This window comes from Silene latifolia, unplaced genomic scaffold (genome assembly GCF_048544455.1).
Source record: "Silene latifolia isolate original U9 population unplaced genomic scaffold, ASM4854445v1 scaffold_20.1, whole genome shotgun sequence".
Classification (NCBI taxonomy): Eukaryota; Viridiplantae; Streptophyta; class Magnoliopsida; order Caryophyllales; family Caryophyllaceae; genus Silene; species Silene latifolia.
Window position 1 is genome coordinate 727,376 of NW_027413163.1, and position 14,257 is coordinate 741,632.

At 37.1% G+C, this 14,257-nt stretch overlaps 1 non-coding gene across 1 annotated transcript; it reads right to left on the reverse strand.

Moving 5' to 3' along the window:
• Positions 1-3,153: 3,153 nt before the first annotated feature.
• Positions 3,154-3,260, reverse strand: LOC141638586 (small nucleolar RNA R71). Its single transcript, XR_012542133.1, has one exon. It is a non-coding gene; the product is annotated as a small nucleolar RNA R71 (small nucleolar RNA).
• Between the last annotated feature and the right edge of the window lie 10,997 nt (positions 3,261-14,257).

The window sequence follows — 14,257 nt, forward strand, 5'->3', positions numbered from 1 at the left end:
AAATCATAAATCATGCAATATTAATCCAATTAATACAAGATTTTACACACAACTTGTAAAATATGCATGTGAGGACATATAAAGGTTTTAAGTTCAGAAACGTAGTTTAACTATTTTTAGCATTTTAATTCCCATTTTAGTCATAAAAATGTAATAAAATGACCAAAAATCCTTAAACTGAGCAATAAATTTCCATAAATCATAAAAATGACCTAAAAAATTTTTAGGACCAGAATATATAAATGCATAATTATTTTGTGGCTTACTCATATAAATCGCAAATTTTTAGTTTTATATGTTAACATTTTAACTCGGAAAAACAATAACCGATTATGCATGCAACATCCTATGCTCTGATACCACTTGTTAGGTTCATATACCTATTATTAGTCTCCTCTAATAGTGAACTAATTAACTTCTTAATTATTTATTCTTTAGATCTAATGCATGCATAACAAAATAAGAGATTTATAAGAAAGCAATGTCCCTTACATTGTTAATTTCGGTTTTGTGGGCACAAGTAAGGTCTCCTACCTTCACTTTTTCTTGAGCTATGATGAGTATTAGGATTATCCTCCAAACACTCCAAGTATAGAAGCAACTCCTCTTGATTGCACCCAAGATTATCCCTTATCTCTACTAAATAATATGTGCTAGTGATGTGACCATAATTAGAGCTTATTTAGTCCCCGAATTAGCCTTGTTCCCATGCTTTTTAGTGCATATTTGGGTCATTTATTGTCTTTAGTCTTTTTTTTTGCATATTCTTTGAGGTTTTGGTTCCTTGGTAGGAAAGGAGTGCAAACCTTGCATTTTCATGGCAAAATGAAGCTAAATTGATTGAATTCAATGACCAAGCATCAAAGAGAAGACAAGACTAGAAGGCCTTTATACATACTATAGTAGATGGGCAATGATGAGAAAAGATCCTTGCATCCCCGAGGAAATCCTCAAGGATTTTATGAAGAAAAAGGAAGAAAATAAGAAGAAAGTAGCTGTAAGACAATCCGAGCGGATTGTCCACAAGACGCCCGTCCAAGAGGGGCAATCCGAGCGTCTTCCCCCAGTGGACGCCCGTCCAAAACACCCCCAATCCGCCCGTCTTCCACAGCTGGACGCCCGTCCAGAATCACCACAATCCGCCCGTCCCGTGCCCTGGACGCTCGGATTGTATGTCAGCCATTTCGTCTTCTACAAGTTTCAAGGAAGGATGCGCATATTTTTCTAAGACCGGCAAAAAGGAGACCGGAGTCTCCCTTGAGACCGGTGATTCCTCAAGGACTTAATCGTCATTTAAGCCCTTAGTAAACCCTAATTTATGTAACTAATCCCCACTATAAATACCCCATTAGGCTAATTAGAAGAGCATGTTCTTCTTAGCAATCTTTAGGGTAGTTAATATCAATCAAATCTCTCTTTAATCTTGTAATTAACATTTAATCAAGTTTTAATACAAGTTTCATTTCCTTAATCTCTCTCTTGTTCATCCTTTGTTTTGGGTAATTGAAGATTATTTGGGTTATTATTGGGAGATTGACAACCTTCCAATCAATCATCAAGTACTTCTATTATTCTTTGCTTTATTATTGGAATCATTATTAGGTATAATTCTATTAATCCCTTTTTAATTATTGTTAATTATCTTCATTTATTCATCATGTTTCACTTTGTTGGTATGATTGACAACCTTGCTAGCATGTTCAACATGATAATGAGTGAGTAGTTTTCTTAGCTAGGGTTAATGGGTAATTAGGGGAAACCAACATGGGGGATGATTCATGCTTAAATTAATATGTTTTCATAGTTTATTTGCTTGCTTGTTGTGATCTCAACTTATGCACATGTTATGTTTGATGAAATGCGAGCCTATGAATCCTTGCATTTTTTTACCCATCACCTATCTTTTCATTGAGACTTGTAAGACATAAACCAACTCGAGTCTCATTAGACCATGCATATAGTTGAGTAGGGAAGATTAAGTCGACTTGTAGGTGTTGTACAATCTAATCGATTCGGCTCTGGGACCCAAACTTTCCTAGGATTGTAAGATATAAACCAACTCGATCCATCACAACAATAATTGCTTGCTTATAATTTGAGAATATGTTTATATGATCAATTCCCATGAACCCTATGACCCCATGACACCCTAGTGCCTTTTATCAATTGTTTACATCCCTTTTTAATCATCTTGCTTGTTTACTTTTTATTGCTATTTAGTTTAGTGATCTTCTACTTCAAACCCCAAATTGTGACACCCTTAGACACCACTAGTTGCAATTGAAAATCTCATCTCAATTCCCGTCCCTTAGGATCCGACCTTTACTTGACTCTTTACTAATTGTAGAGTTGTTTGTGAAGTTATAAATTGTGTTTTGGTCTAGGTGCTCCTAACTACAAGTACCGAAAACTAAACCTCCAAGTGAGTCCGACCAAAAATGGCGCCGTTCTTGGGACGGTGTTAACTTGATTTAGATTTTCTTATATTGTTATTAGTTGTGTCTTTCTTTGCCTTGGGGAAGTAAAACTCCTCAAGGTTTGTTCTAATTATTTTCGAGTTGTTTGATATTTTGCATGTCTAGAAGATTACAAGGTAACTTGTTACCCTTTGATCACGAAATTGAAAGGACTTTGACAACCAATAGAAGACTTGCTAGGAGAACTTTGAGAGGTATTGGTGAGGTTGTAGATATTCAACCAAACACTATTGAGTTCATCAACCGTTTTGCAAGAGAAGGTGAGGAGAACCCAACACAAAATCCAACACAAAATCAACCCACAATGCCTAAATATTCATCACATTCCGTACCAACCGAGGAGAACCTACCTAATGGTACTCCCACACCACAACATTTAACCGGAAATTTCATTGCCAAATCTGCGTTTATCCAATTAGTCGAAAGAAGCCTATTTGGTGGGATGCCTAGTGAAGACCCTCACTCTCACATTGAGACTTTTTGCGACTATTGTGATGCGATTTCTCAAACCGGTGTAACTCAAGACCAAATTCGATGGGTCTTATTTCCTTTTTCTCTAATTGGCACCGCAAAACTATGGTTGAAAGGCCTTGATAAGGCTACTCTCGGAATTGATTCTTGGAAGAAATTGGCTCTAGATTTCTACAAAACGTTCTATCCACCGGAAAAAACTAACATGCTAAGAACTCAAATTATGGGCTTTAAGCAAAGAGATGAAGAATCTTTGTATGAAGCTTGGGAGCGATTCAAAGGAATTTGTCGCTCATGTCCTCATCATGGACTTAGCGAGTGGTTCTTGGTACAACAATTTTGGAACGGTCTTTATGAAGACTCAAGAAACATTCTCAACATGAGATCAAACGGAATGTTCACCGAAGTTGACGACAATCAAACTTGGAATAAGATTGAGGAAATGGCGGTCCATAATTCACAATATAGTAGACCTCGCAAGGCTACTAGAGGAGGAAAGCATGAAGTGGACTCTATTACTCAATTGGGTGCTCAACTTAGTGCTCACATTGATACCATCAATTTGAAGTTCGAAAAAGCTATGGCTAGACTTGAAGAAGCCTCAAAATCACCAAAGCATCATGTTAATGCCATGACGGCATCTTCATCAATCCCAAGTGGGATATGTGAGAACTGTGGAACTTTGGGACATGACCAAAGTGAATGTAGGGGAACAAATGAACAAGTGAATGCTTTTCAAGCATACAAGAGTGGTACCCCTTATTCAAACTATACAATGAGAACACCAAATTCCACCCAAATCTCTCATACAAAAGCCAAAATGTTCAAAACCCTCAACCAACATACACCGCACCTCCCATGAGAAACCAAAATCAAAGACCCTTTTACAACCAAAACCAAGGTTACCAAAATCAAACTCCATACAATCAAAAAAATGACCAAGGTTTTGATGTTCAAAAAGCGGTCCTCTAAATGCAAAAGAATCAACAAGAGTTTTTCACTCAAATGCAAAAGGATAGTCAAGCAAAGGAAATCACCATCAACAACATCCTAGCCACACCAAAATGTTGGAAACCCAATTAACTCAACTAGCATCTTCAAGCTCACAAAGACAAAAGGGGCAATTACCACCTCAAAGTAATCCCCCGAGACATGAAACGGTTAGTGCCATTCACTTGAGAAGTGGTACAAGGTATGAAGCACCGGAGAAGCAAGTTGAGGATGAAGTTGTGGAAGCTAGTAACAAAGAAGAAGTTGTGCAAAACTCCAAGGATGGAGATGTTGGAGCTTGTGTCCTCCACAAATTAGTGTGATAACATTTGTAAATCTCTTACAGGTTCATAAGGGTATACTTTGTATTTTATCAGTTGATTAACGATTACCTAATAACGGTTGGCTTGCTAGAAAGTTCGACGTTATTATCATACAGATGGCGGTGATCAACTGGTCCCTAGAGGTCACACCTATAGGATGTGTTTGAGAGATGTGGTTATTGAAATGTAATCACATTGATGCCTTATATGACTAAACAGTTAGTCAATGTGTTGATGAGACAATTATTTAATGAAGATTAAATAATATTAGTTGAGACGAATTAACTGTCAATTCGTAAATTGAATATAATAAGTTATATTTAATTAAATGTATGTAATGTTAGCTTGGACGAATTAATATGTTAATTCGTACTTAAATGTAATCAGTTATATTTAATCAACAAGATGAATGTGTCATAGTGGTAATAGTGAGGGTACTCAAACCAAGAGGTTGTGGGATCGATCCTCACTAGATGACAATTTATATTTAACACATTTTATACATTTTTGGAAATCGAAAATAAGGAATTAAAACTCCTTATTATCTCGGTATATGGGCCGAAATTAGGAGATGAGAAATCTCCCTATAGACTTCTCTTTTTCGGTTATAAGAAGAGGAGAAGGGAGAATTTTTCTGACCTAATATATATTCTTTTTCCCAATTCTTGCCTCCTCTCATCGGAAAAACACAAAAAATCTAAAATTAATCTGTTGATTTGGGGATCGATTCTAGCAAAAGAACAAGTGCATATCTCATATCATCTTGGGTGCAACTGATAGGAGAATATCATTGCGATATTGTTCATAGGCCATATAAGCTAGGACCGAAGGTTATTTCGTCATCTCTTTACCCCCTTTTGTTTATGCAATTTAATTTATGACATGCTTTCATCATGATAAATTCGTTATAGTCCTTAAATTTAAAGGGATGCATACAGATAAATCCCACAAGTGGTATCAGAGCCAAGGCCACGAATTTATTTTGATGATTTTCATAAAAATTGGATGTTAACAACATTAGGGTTTCGAAAATAAGAAAAAAAAAAAGGTGCGGCTGAAAAAAAAAAATTGCCGAGTGAAAAAATTTTTTGCCGTTTATTTTTTCTGTTTATTTTTTTGTTTTTGTTGTTTTGATTTCCATTTAATTCATACATATTGTTGTTTTAATCAGTTAAGATGATAATAAAATGAATTTATAGATGTTTTGATTTAATTCGGATTAAATTAAATTGTAAATGGAATCGTCATGTTGACGATATAAAATTCGTTTTTTCTATATAGTTTTTAGCATATACGGTTAATCACGTTTCATTAATTCATATGCTAATCGTGTTCTAATAGCAACTATAAACGATTTTCCTTCATCTTTATGTTTTTTATATTTAGGGCATAATGCCGATTTTAAAAATATTGGGACGGCTGTTTTAATTTTTAGCCGTTGAAAATTTTTTTCTGTTCGGTTACTGTTCACTGTGAGCAGTTCATAAAAAAAAAATTGATGTGTTTCGGTTTTTAAAGGTAAAAACCGAGTTTAAAAGATAGTAACGGGTTGTTTCTTTTTTTTTGCTTTGCTGTTTTGCCGACAAAAAAAAAAAAAAAAAAAAAAAAAAAAAAAAAACTGTTACTGTTACTGTTCATGTTGGGCAGAAATAAAAAAAAAAAAAATTTATTTTTCCTTTCGTTTTTGCTGAAAAACCGATAGAAAAGTTTTTTTTATGGGTTGTTTCGGTTTTTACCGAGATAATTGTTAAAGAATTTTTTTTGTTGTTTTTGGCCAATTAATTATTGTGAAGCGGTTCATAATTCATAGATACCTAATTATTTTAAAGCAGTTTAAAATATTGATGGATTAAATTCATATTACAAGTTTAATATGAATTAAGATTGAAATTAATGTGATTAATTGAGGAATTGTCACTTAATTTGATAATTTAAATAGGTGGTTTGGATAAATTAATCAACATAATTAAGGAATTGTGTCATGTATGTTTAATTTATTTTTAGTTGATGTATTTTATTTTTGTTGAATGAATCGTTGAATGAATTTATTTACGTATTTTTTTTGCAATCGGTTGTAATTTGTAATACTTAGTGTGGCCTTAGTCAAATTATGTTTTCGTAATGATGGGAACATAATTTTTAACGTAATTGAGATCTCGAATCTCCTTTATTTTTCTTTAGTTTTTGGGTTTTGAAATTAGAATGTAATAAATAGGTTTATCATGTAAATTTATTTATTGTATTTTTCAAAGAAGACTAAAGATGGAGATTGAAGCTCACTCCCCCTACATGGATCAAGATGGAACATCGAGACAAGCTTCTCGGGTCCAAGGATGGATTCCAAATTTGTATTTAATGTTCATTTTGATAGGATAGGCCACACTAGGATTTTATTATTGTTTTTACGTTTTCATTCCTATTGCTTTTCTTTCACATGATAGTTATGCATCATTTTCCGCCTAGAAACCAAACCACCTACTACTAAAATGCATGAAAATTGACACATATAGGTTGTATGTTAGTTTTCATAGATATACAGATGTCACATGTTTATTAAGCCATCATCTTAGTTTATTCATTCACGCATGCTAGATATTAGTTCACTTAAAATGAATTAAAATAAAGTTGATGGGATCTTCCTCTAAAACGGAAATTGAGATTAGTCTTTATAAGGGCAAACAACTATGAATCCCTTCTTCGTCGGTAGGCATAATATGACCCCTTCTACGTTGGGTAAGTAGTTTGTGTTGACTTAGTTTATCTCAACATTATAGTCCGAAGAGTTTCTCGTGATTATGATGGACTAAAGATAGAATTTACTGAAATTTATCGACCAAGAATTTCTAAAGAGAATTAGCCAATAGGTTGGCTTATCAATTTCTGAGATAATTGAGTCTTGGGATCATTTATATAATTCTTGAGGAAGGTCAATGTATAAATGTTTTGAGTCTTCGCGTTATGACACTAGTTCATTAGACTTAAATTAAAATCGATGCACATGCTCATTATTGCTTCTTCTTTTCGATGTAGAACACGTTTATTTTTCTTTGTTACAACAAATGGCTGGAAATAACGAAATCCCAATGCCAAGTGCCACACTTGGACGCGAGTCCTGGCTGAAAGTTTTTATGGACAACATGAATCATTACACGCGACTGAAGAATGATGGGTCCAACTTTGCGGATCGGGAGGCAAAGACTACGGAATAATCTTTGCCATTGCTGACGGTAAGCTCAAGTACTTAACTGAGCCAATACCGGTAAACCCAGGCCCCAATGCGGGAGTTAACGAGTCACTTGCTTATAGTGATTTCATTATGGAAGCGGGTGCGATAAAGAACGTTCTCATCTTTGCAATGGAAACCAATTTGCAGAGACGCTTCATTGCGCAAGGTGCGAACAAGATTTTCACCACGCTCACTAACGAGTTCTCAAAAGCACCGAGGATCGTTACTTATGAGCATACCTGTCGCTTCTTTGATGCGAAACTCCAAAAGGGCCAACCGGTTAGCCCACACATTCTTAACATGATTGAGAATGTCGAGAAATTGGAGGCACTTGATTGCAAAATCAGTGATAGCATTGTCATTGACCGAATGCTTCATTCTCTTCACGATGGTTTTGCCCTTTTAAGGGCGAACTACTACATGAATGACTTGAAAAATAGTCCTCATGAGCTACACTCCCTTCTCGTACAGACCGAGAAGGATGTGAAATTGAGTGGGAGCATGAAGTAGGATGTTCTCACGATTTCCAACAAGGGTAAAGGTAAGGGCAAAGCTCCAGGCGACCTAACTGTAGGTAAGCCAAAATTCAAGAAGCCAGGAAACGGTAAGAGTGAGCCCGGTGAGACTAGTGGCTCATAGGGCAAGGCAAAGAGCAAGGGTGGTGACATTGAGTGCCACCATTGTCACAAGACTGGACATTGGAGGAGGAACTGTACCGTGTACCGTGAGGACATAAAAGCAGGCCGCGTCGTTCCTGTTGGTATGTCATCTTATATTCATATGATTGAGATTAACCATGCAAGTTTGAAAACTTGGGTACTTGATATCGGTTGTGGTTCTCATCTGTGTAATCATTTGCAGGGCCTAAAGAACATCATACCTCTCGAAAAAGGTGATGTGGACCTGCAAGTCGGGAATGGAGCACGAGTTGCTGCAGTCTCGAAGGGAACATACGTAATCCAACTCCCTAGTGGTTTTGAGTTATTTTTAAATAACTGTTACTATGTACCCAGTTTGTCTAAGAACATTATTTCAGTTTCCGTACTTGATAAAGACGGATTTTCATTTTTAATAAAGGATAATAGCTGTATTTTCTTTTTTAATGAAATGATTTATGGCAAAGCAGTTTCCATGAATGGAATTTACATCTTAGATCAAACCACGGAAGTATTACACGTGAATAATAAGAAATTAAAGGTTGGTGACAAAGATCAAACCTATCTATGGCATTGTCGAATGGGACACATAAATGAGAAACGCGTGAAGAAACTCGTCGATAATGGGACTATTCCTGCATTCAAATTTTCTACATATGGCACGTGTGAATCATGTCTCATTGGCAAAATAACTCGAATTTCCTTCAAAGGTGTTGGAATGCGCGCTAGTGACCTATTAGGACTCATACATACAGATGTTTGTGGACCTATGTCAATTACCGCTAGAGATGGCTATAGATATTTTATCACTTTCACGGACGATTTGAGTAGATACGGATATGTCTACTTAATGAAGCATAAAAGTGAGTCCTTTGAGAAATTCAAGGAATACCAGAACAGGGTTGAAAATCAACTGGGTAGAAAGGTTAAAGCACTCCGTTCAGATCGGGGTGGCGAATATCTTTCAAATAAGTTTGATCAACACCTTAAAGACTGTGGAATCGTTTTGCAGTTAACTCCACCTGGAACACCTCAATTGAATGGTCTGTCCGAACGGAGAAATCGAACCTTAGTTGATATGGCTCGATCCATGATGAGTCACACGGTAGTGCCTGATTCATTATGGGGTTTTGCTCTTTTGTCAGCTGCTCTTATACTTAACCGAAGTCCGACTAAAGCTGTCGACAAGACTCCATATGAAATGTGGAAGGGAACGGTACCTAACTTGTCCTTTATTCGGGTTTGGGGCTGCGAGGCTTATGTCAAGTGGAGACACGAGGATAAGCTCGGCCTGCGATCGGTCAAGACATGCTTTATAGGTTATCCAAAAGGAACATTTGGTCATTACTTCTATTCGCCTACCGAAGATTGAGTTTTTGTTGCGGCTAGTGCGACGTTCTTAGAGAAAGAATTTCTCAAGAACAAGACGAGTAATAGAACCTTCGAGCTGTCGGAGATTCCAGAACCAACAACCGAGGAACGGATGGAGGAAGTTGTTCCTCCAACTGATGACACGGTTAATATTCCCGAGGAACCTAGGAGGTCGGGTAGAGTCTCTCATCCTCCGGACAGATACATTGGTATGGTCGAGGAGAATGACGTCTTACTCCTAGAGAGTAATGAACCCGCTACCTATAAAGGTGCTATGGCCTGTTCCGACTCAAAGCTATGGCTCGAAGCCATGCAATCCGAGATGGACTCCATGTATGAGAATGACGTGTGGGATCTTGTTGATTTACCTAATAAGGTAAAACCTCTACAGTGCAAATGGCTTTATAAAATAAAGCATTTTGTAGACGCGCAACCAGAAACCTATAAGGCACGACTAGTGGCAAAAGGTTTCACTCAAGTGCAAGGATTGCATTATGATGAGATTTTTGCACCTGTAGTCATGCTATGTTCCATTCGGATAATCTTAGCGATTGCCGCATTTCAAGACTATGAAATTTGGCAAATGGATGTGAAAACCGCCTTCTTAAACGGTTATTTGGAGGAAGAGTTGTACATGGTGCAACCCAAAGGTTTCATAGATCCTGAACATCCTAAGAAATTATGCAAGCTTAAGCGTTCCATTTATGGACTTAAGCAAGCTTCTCGGAGTTGGAATCATCGTTTCGACCAGGTGATAGAAGAGTATGGTTTCACTCGATCGGTCGAAGAACCATGCTTATATATCAAGTCGAGGGGGAGCAAGATTGTATTCTTGATATTGTATGTCGATGACATACTCCTGATTAGGAATGACATTCCTCTTCTATCTTCGGTTAAAGAATGGTTGAAGAACCATTTCCAGATGAAAGATCTGGGTGAGGCACAACGCATTTTGGGAATCCGTATCTACCGAGATAGATCACGACGGACGTTATCACTTAGTTAGGAGTCTTATTTGGATAAGATTCTTGAGAAGTTCAGCATGACCAACTCCAAGAAGGGGAACCTTCCAATGACGTCTGAGATGTAGTTGAGCAAGTCTCAGTTACCCACGACGCCTGAAGGGGTTGAGCGCATGAGTCGTGTTCCTTATGCATCAGCTATAGGATCAATCATGTATGCCATGATATGCACACGTCCAGACGTGGCATATGCATTGAGTATGACGAGTCAGTACCAAAAGAATCCATGTACCTACGGAGGACTAAGGATTGGGTATTGACTTATGGAGGAGATACTAAGCTATGTCCAACCGGTTACGCAGATGCTAGCTTCCAAACGGATCGAGATGATTAGAAATCTCAGTCTATAGTCGTCCTTACTCTTAATGGTGTTGCGGTCAGCTGGAATAGTTCCAAACAGGAAGTTGTAGCAGATTCTACTACTGAGCCGTTGAAGTATGATAAGCATGGAGGGCACGTTATTTCCATGAGAATTAAACGTGTTCCTGAGTTGTAATAGTTGATTATGAATTTGATACATTATCTTTTTCATATACTATTTATAACTTCATCGTATTAATATAATATTTTGTTTTTCATGTGGATTGTACTGACAACTTTGAACGTCACAAAGTGAACTGAATTACATTATATTTTGTTTTGGTCCGTAATCGCCTACAAGAGCTGATAACTCTGGCTATTATATTGTGCAGTCGATTGATGGTGGGTTCAACGAGCCATAAGTCAAACTGTTGACTGATCGATCACAAATGCGAGATTATAACGATACCTCGTAGAACAAATTTTTGTGACAACGTAATGGAGTCCTAAATGTTTAACAACATTCAGTGCCAGGTCGTGGATAGGACATCCATTGTGTTCCTAGAGTCGATTATTTTGACTATCTACTGTCTCTTGAGATTAAAGCAATTTTGGGTGACTTTGGTTTCTTTCTCACGGTCTGCCGTAAATGGAGGCTAAGTAGATTTTCTCTGGGTCATTTCATACTGTGCTTACATCTGCAGGATTCGAGTTGAGGAAAATATCCAACCCTTATCAGGTATAGTTATTTCTCAGGGCCACTCGAGGAGTTGTAACTGAAATGCATGGCCATGCTCGAATGTTGATTCGTTTATCAGTTAAGTTACTCTCTAGTCGGGGAAACCACTCTTGATACAGATCACTTGTAAAATACGACCTTTATGAATACAGATTTTGCAAATTGTTTTACATTGAGTGGGAGAAATTTTAGGATATGAGAATTGGTTATCGCACATACACTTGTGAGGACAAGTGGGAGTTTGTTGGAGCTTGTGTCCTCCACAAATTAGTGTGATAACATTTGTAAATCTCTTACAGGTTCACAAGGGTATATTTCGTATTTTATCAGTTGATTAACGATTACCTAATAACGTTTGGCTTGCTAGAAAGTTTGACGTTATTATCATACATATGGCGGTGATCAACTGGTCCCTAAAGGTCACACCTATAGGATGTGTTTGAGAGATGTGGTTATGGAAATGTAATCACATTGATGCTTTATATGACTAAACAGTTAGTCAATGTGTTGATGAGACAATTATTTAATGAAGATTAAATAATATTAGTTGAGACGAATTAACTGTCAATTCGTAAATTGAATATAATAAGTTATATTTAATTAAATGTATGTAATGTTAGCTTGGACGAATTAATATGTTAATTCGTACTTAAATGTAATCAGTTATATTTAATCAATAAGATGAATGTGTCATAGTGGTAATAGTGAGGGTACTCAAACCAAGAGGTTGTGGGATCGATCCTCAATAGATGACAATTTATATTTAACACATTTTATACATTTTTGGAAACCGAAAATAAGGAATTAAAACTCCTTATTATCTCGGTATATGGGCCGAAATTAGGAGATGAGAAATCTCTCTATGGACTTCTCTTCTTCGATTATAAGAAGAGGAGAAGGGAGAATTTTTCTGACCTAATATATATTCTTTTTCCCAATTCTTGCCTCCTCTCATCGGAAAAACACAAAAAACCTAAAATTAATCTGTTGATTTGGGGATCGATTCTAGCAAAAGAACAAGTGCATATCTCATATCATCTTGGGTGCAACTGATAGGAGAATATCATTGCGATATTGTTCATAGGCCATATAAGCTAGGACCGAAGGTTATTTCGTCATCTCTTTACCCCCTTTTGTTTATGCAATTTAATTTATGACATGCTTTCATCATGATAAATTCGTTATAGTCCTTAAATTTAAAGGGATGCATACAGATAAATCCCACAGGAGAACCATCAAAAGAAAAAGTTTCAAAGAAAAATGAAGACGAGGCCAAGGAGAAGGAGCCCATTGTGATTAGACTTCCTTTTCCGAGTCGTCAAGCCAAGCCCAAATTTGATGACCAACTTAGAAAATTTATGGAGATTGTGAAGAATTTGGAAGTCTCAATTCCTTTTACGGAATTAATCAATCACGTGCCGGCCTATGCAAAATATATGAAAGACATCCTTACGAAGAAGAAGTCGATCCGGAAGCTTGAGACTATCGCCTTCACTAAGGTGAGTAGTGCAATACTTCAAGGGAGTTCACCTCCAAAACTTAAAGATCCGGGAAGCTTCTCAATACCGTGTACCATTGGCGACACCACGATCAACAAAGCCTTATGTGATCTAGGGGCTAGTGTGAGTGTTATGCCGTACTCGGTGAGTAAAAGGTTAGGGATGGGAGAGCTTAAATGCACCAATATCACACTCCAAATGGACGATAGATCGACAAAGACACCATTGGGGATATGGGAAGATGTTCCCGTAAGAGTTGGAAAATTTTTCATCCCGGTGGACTTTGTCACTGTTGACATGGAAGAAGACTCCAACATTCCAATCATTCTAGGTAGACCTTTCTTACACACCGCAGATGCGGTAATAGATGTGAAGCATGGAGAGCTCACTTTAGAAGTGGGAGATGAGAGCATAACTTTCAATCTTGACAAGACTATGAGAGCTCCCCGTTTGCATGAACCATGTTTTATGGTTGATCATTATAGCCGGAAGGATGATAGGAAGAAGTCGGAATTCCAATGGAAGAAGAAAGTCGATGATGCTCCATTCAAAGAGCAAGAGAATTGTAACAAAGAGAGCTTGAGAAGCTCACCAAAGTCAAGCAATGAAGAAGATGGCCTCATTGGCCAAGACAAGAAAGTGGGAGAGTTGTCTCTATCAACTCAAGAGATCTTTAGTGACCAAGTAGATGAAGTTTGTGGTCTTTGGGACGATGAGTTTGAAGGGATTTTCAATCCCTACATTGGTAATGCTATCGATAAAGACCAACATGAAGGACAACAAGAGCAAAGATCTATTGAGGATCTTTATCATGATAATGAACAAGCTTTTGACTACTTCTTCAAGGTGTTGAGCAACATCAAGAACACCTTAGACATGCCCCAATGACATCTCACTAAGGATGAGAGTTTGGTGAAGTCCTCTCCAAACCACCATTTGTAAATATTTCTAACTCCCTAATAGCTTGCATTTTAATTCTTACATTGCATTTTTTGTCATTTTTGGATTTTTATGCTTTGATCAAGATATTTATCATTTTTTAGAGAAGTGAGGGAGGGACTAATGATTTTATTGATCTGTAGTGCTTTAGCTTAGTGTGGGGATAGCAATTGCCTAGGCTATTCATGCCTTAGTAGTGCTCCTACAACGAAGAACACGGGATTTGAAGAATGAAAATAACACG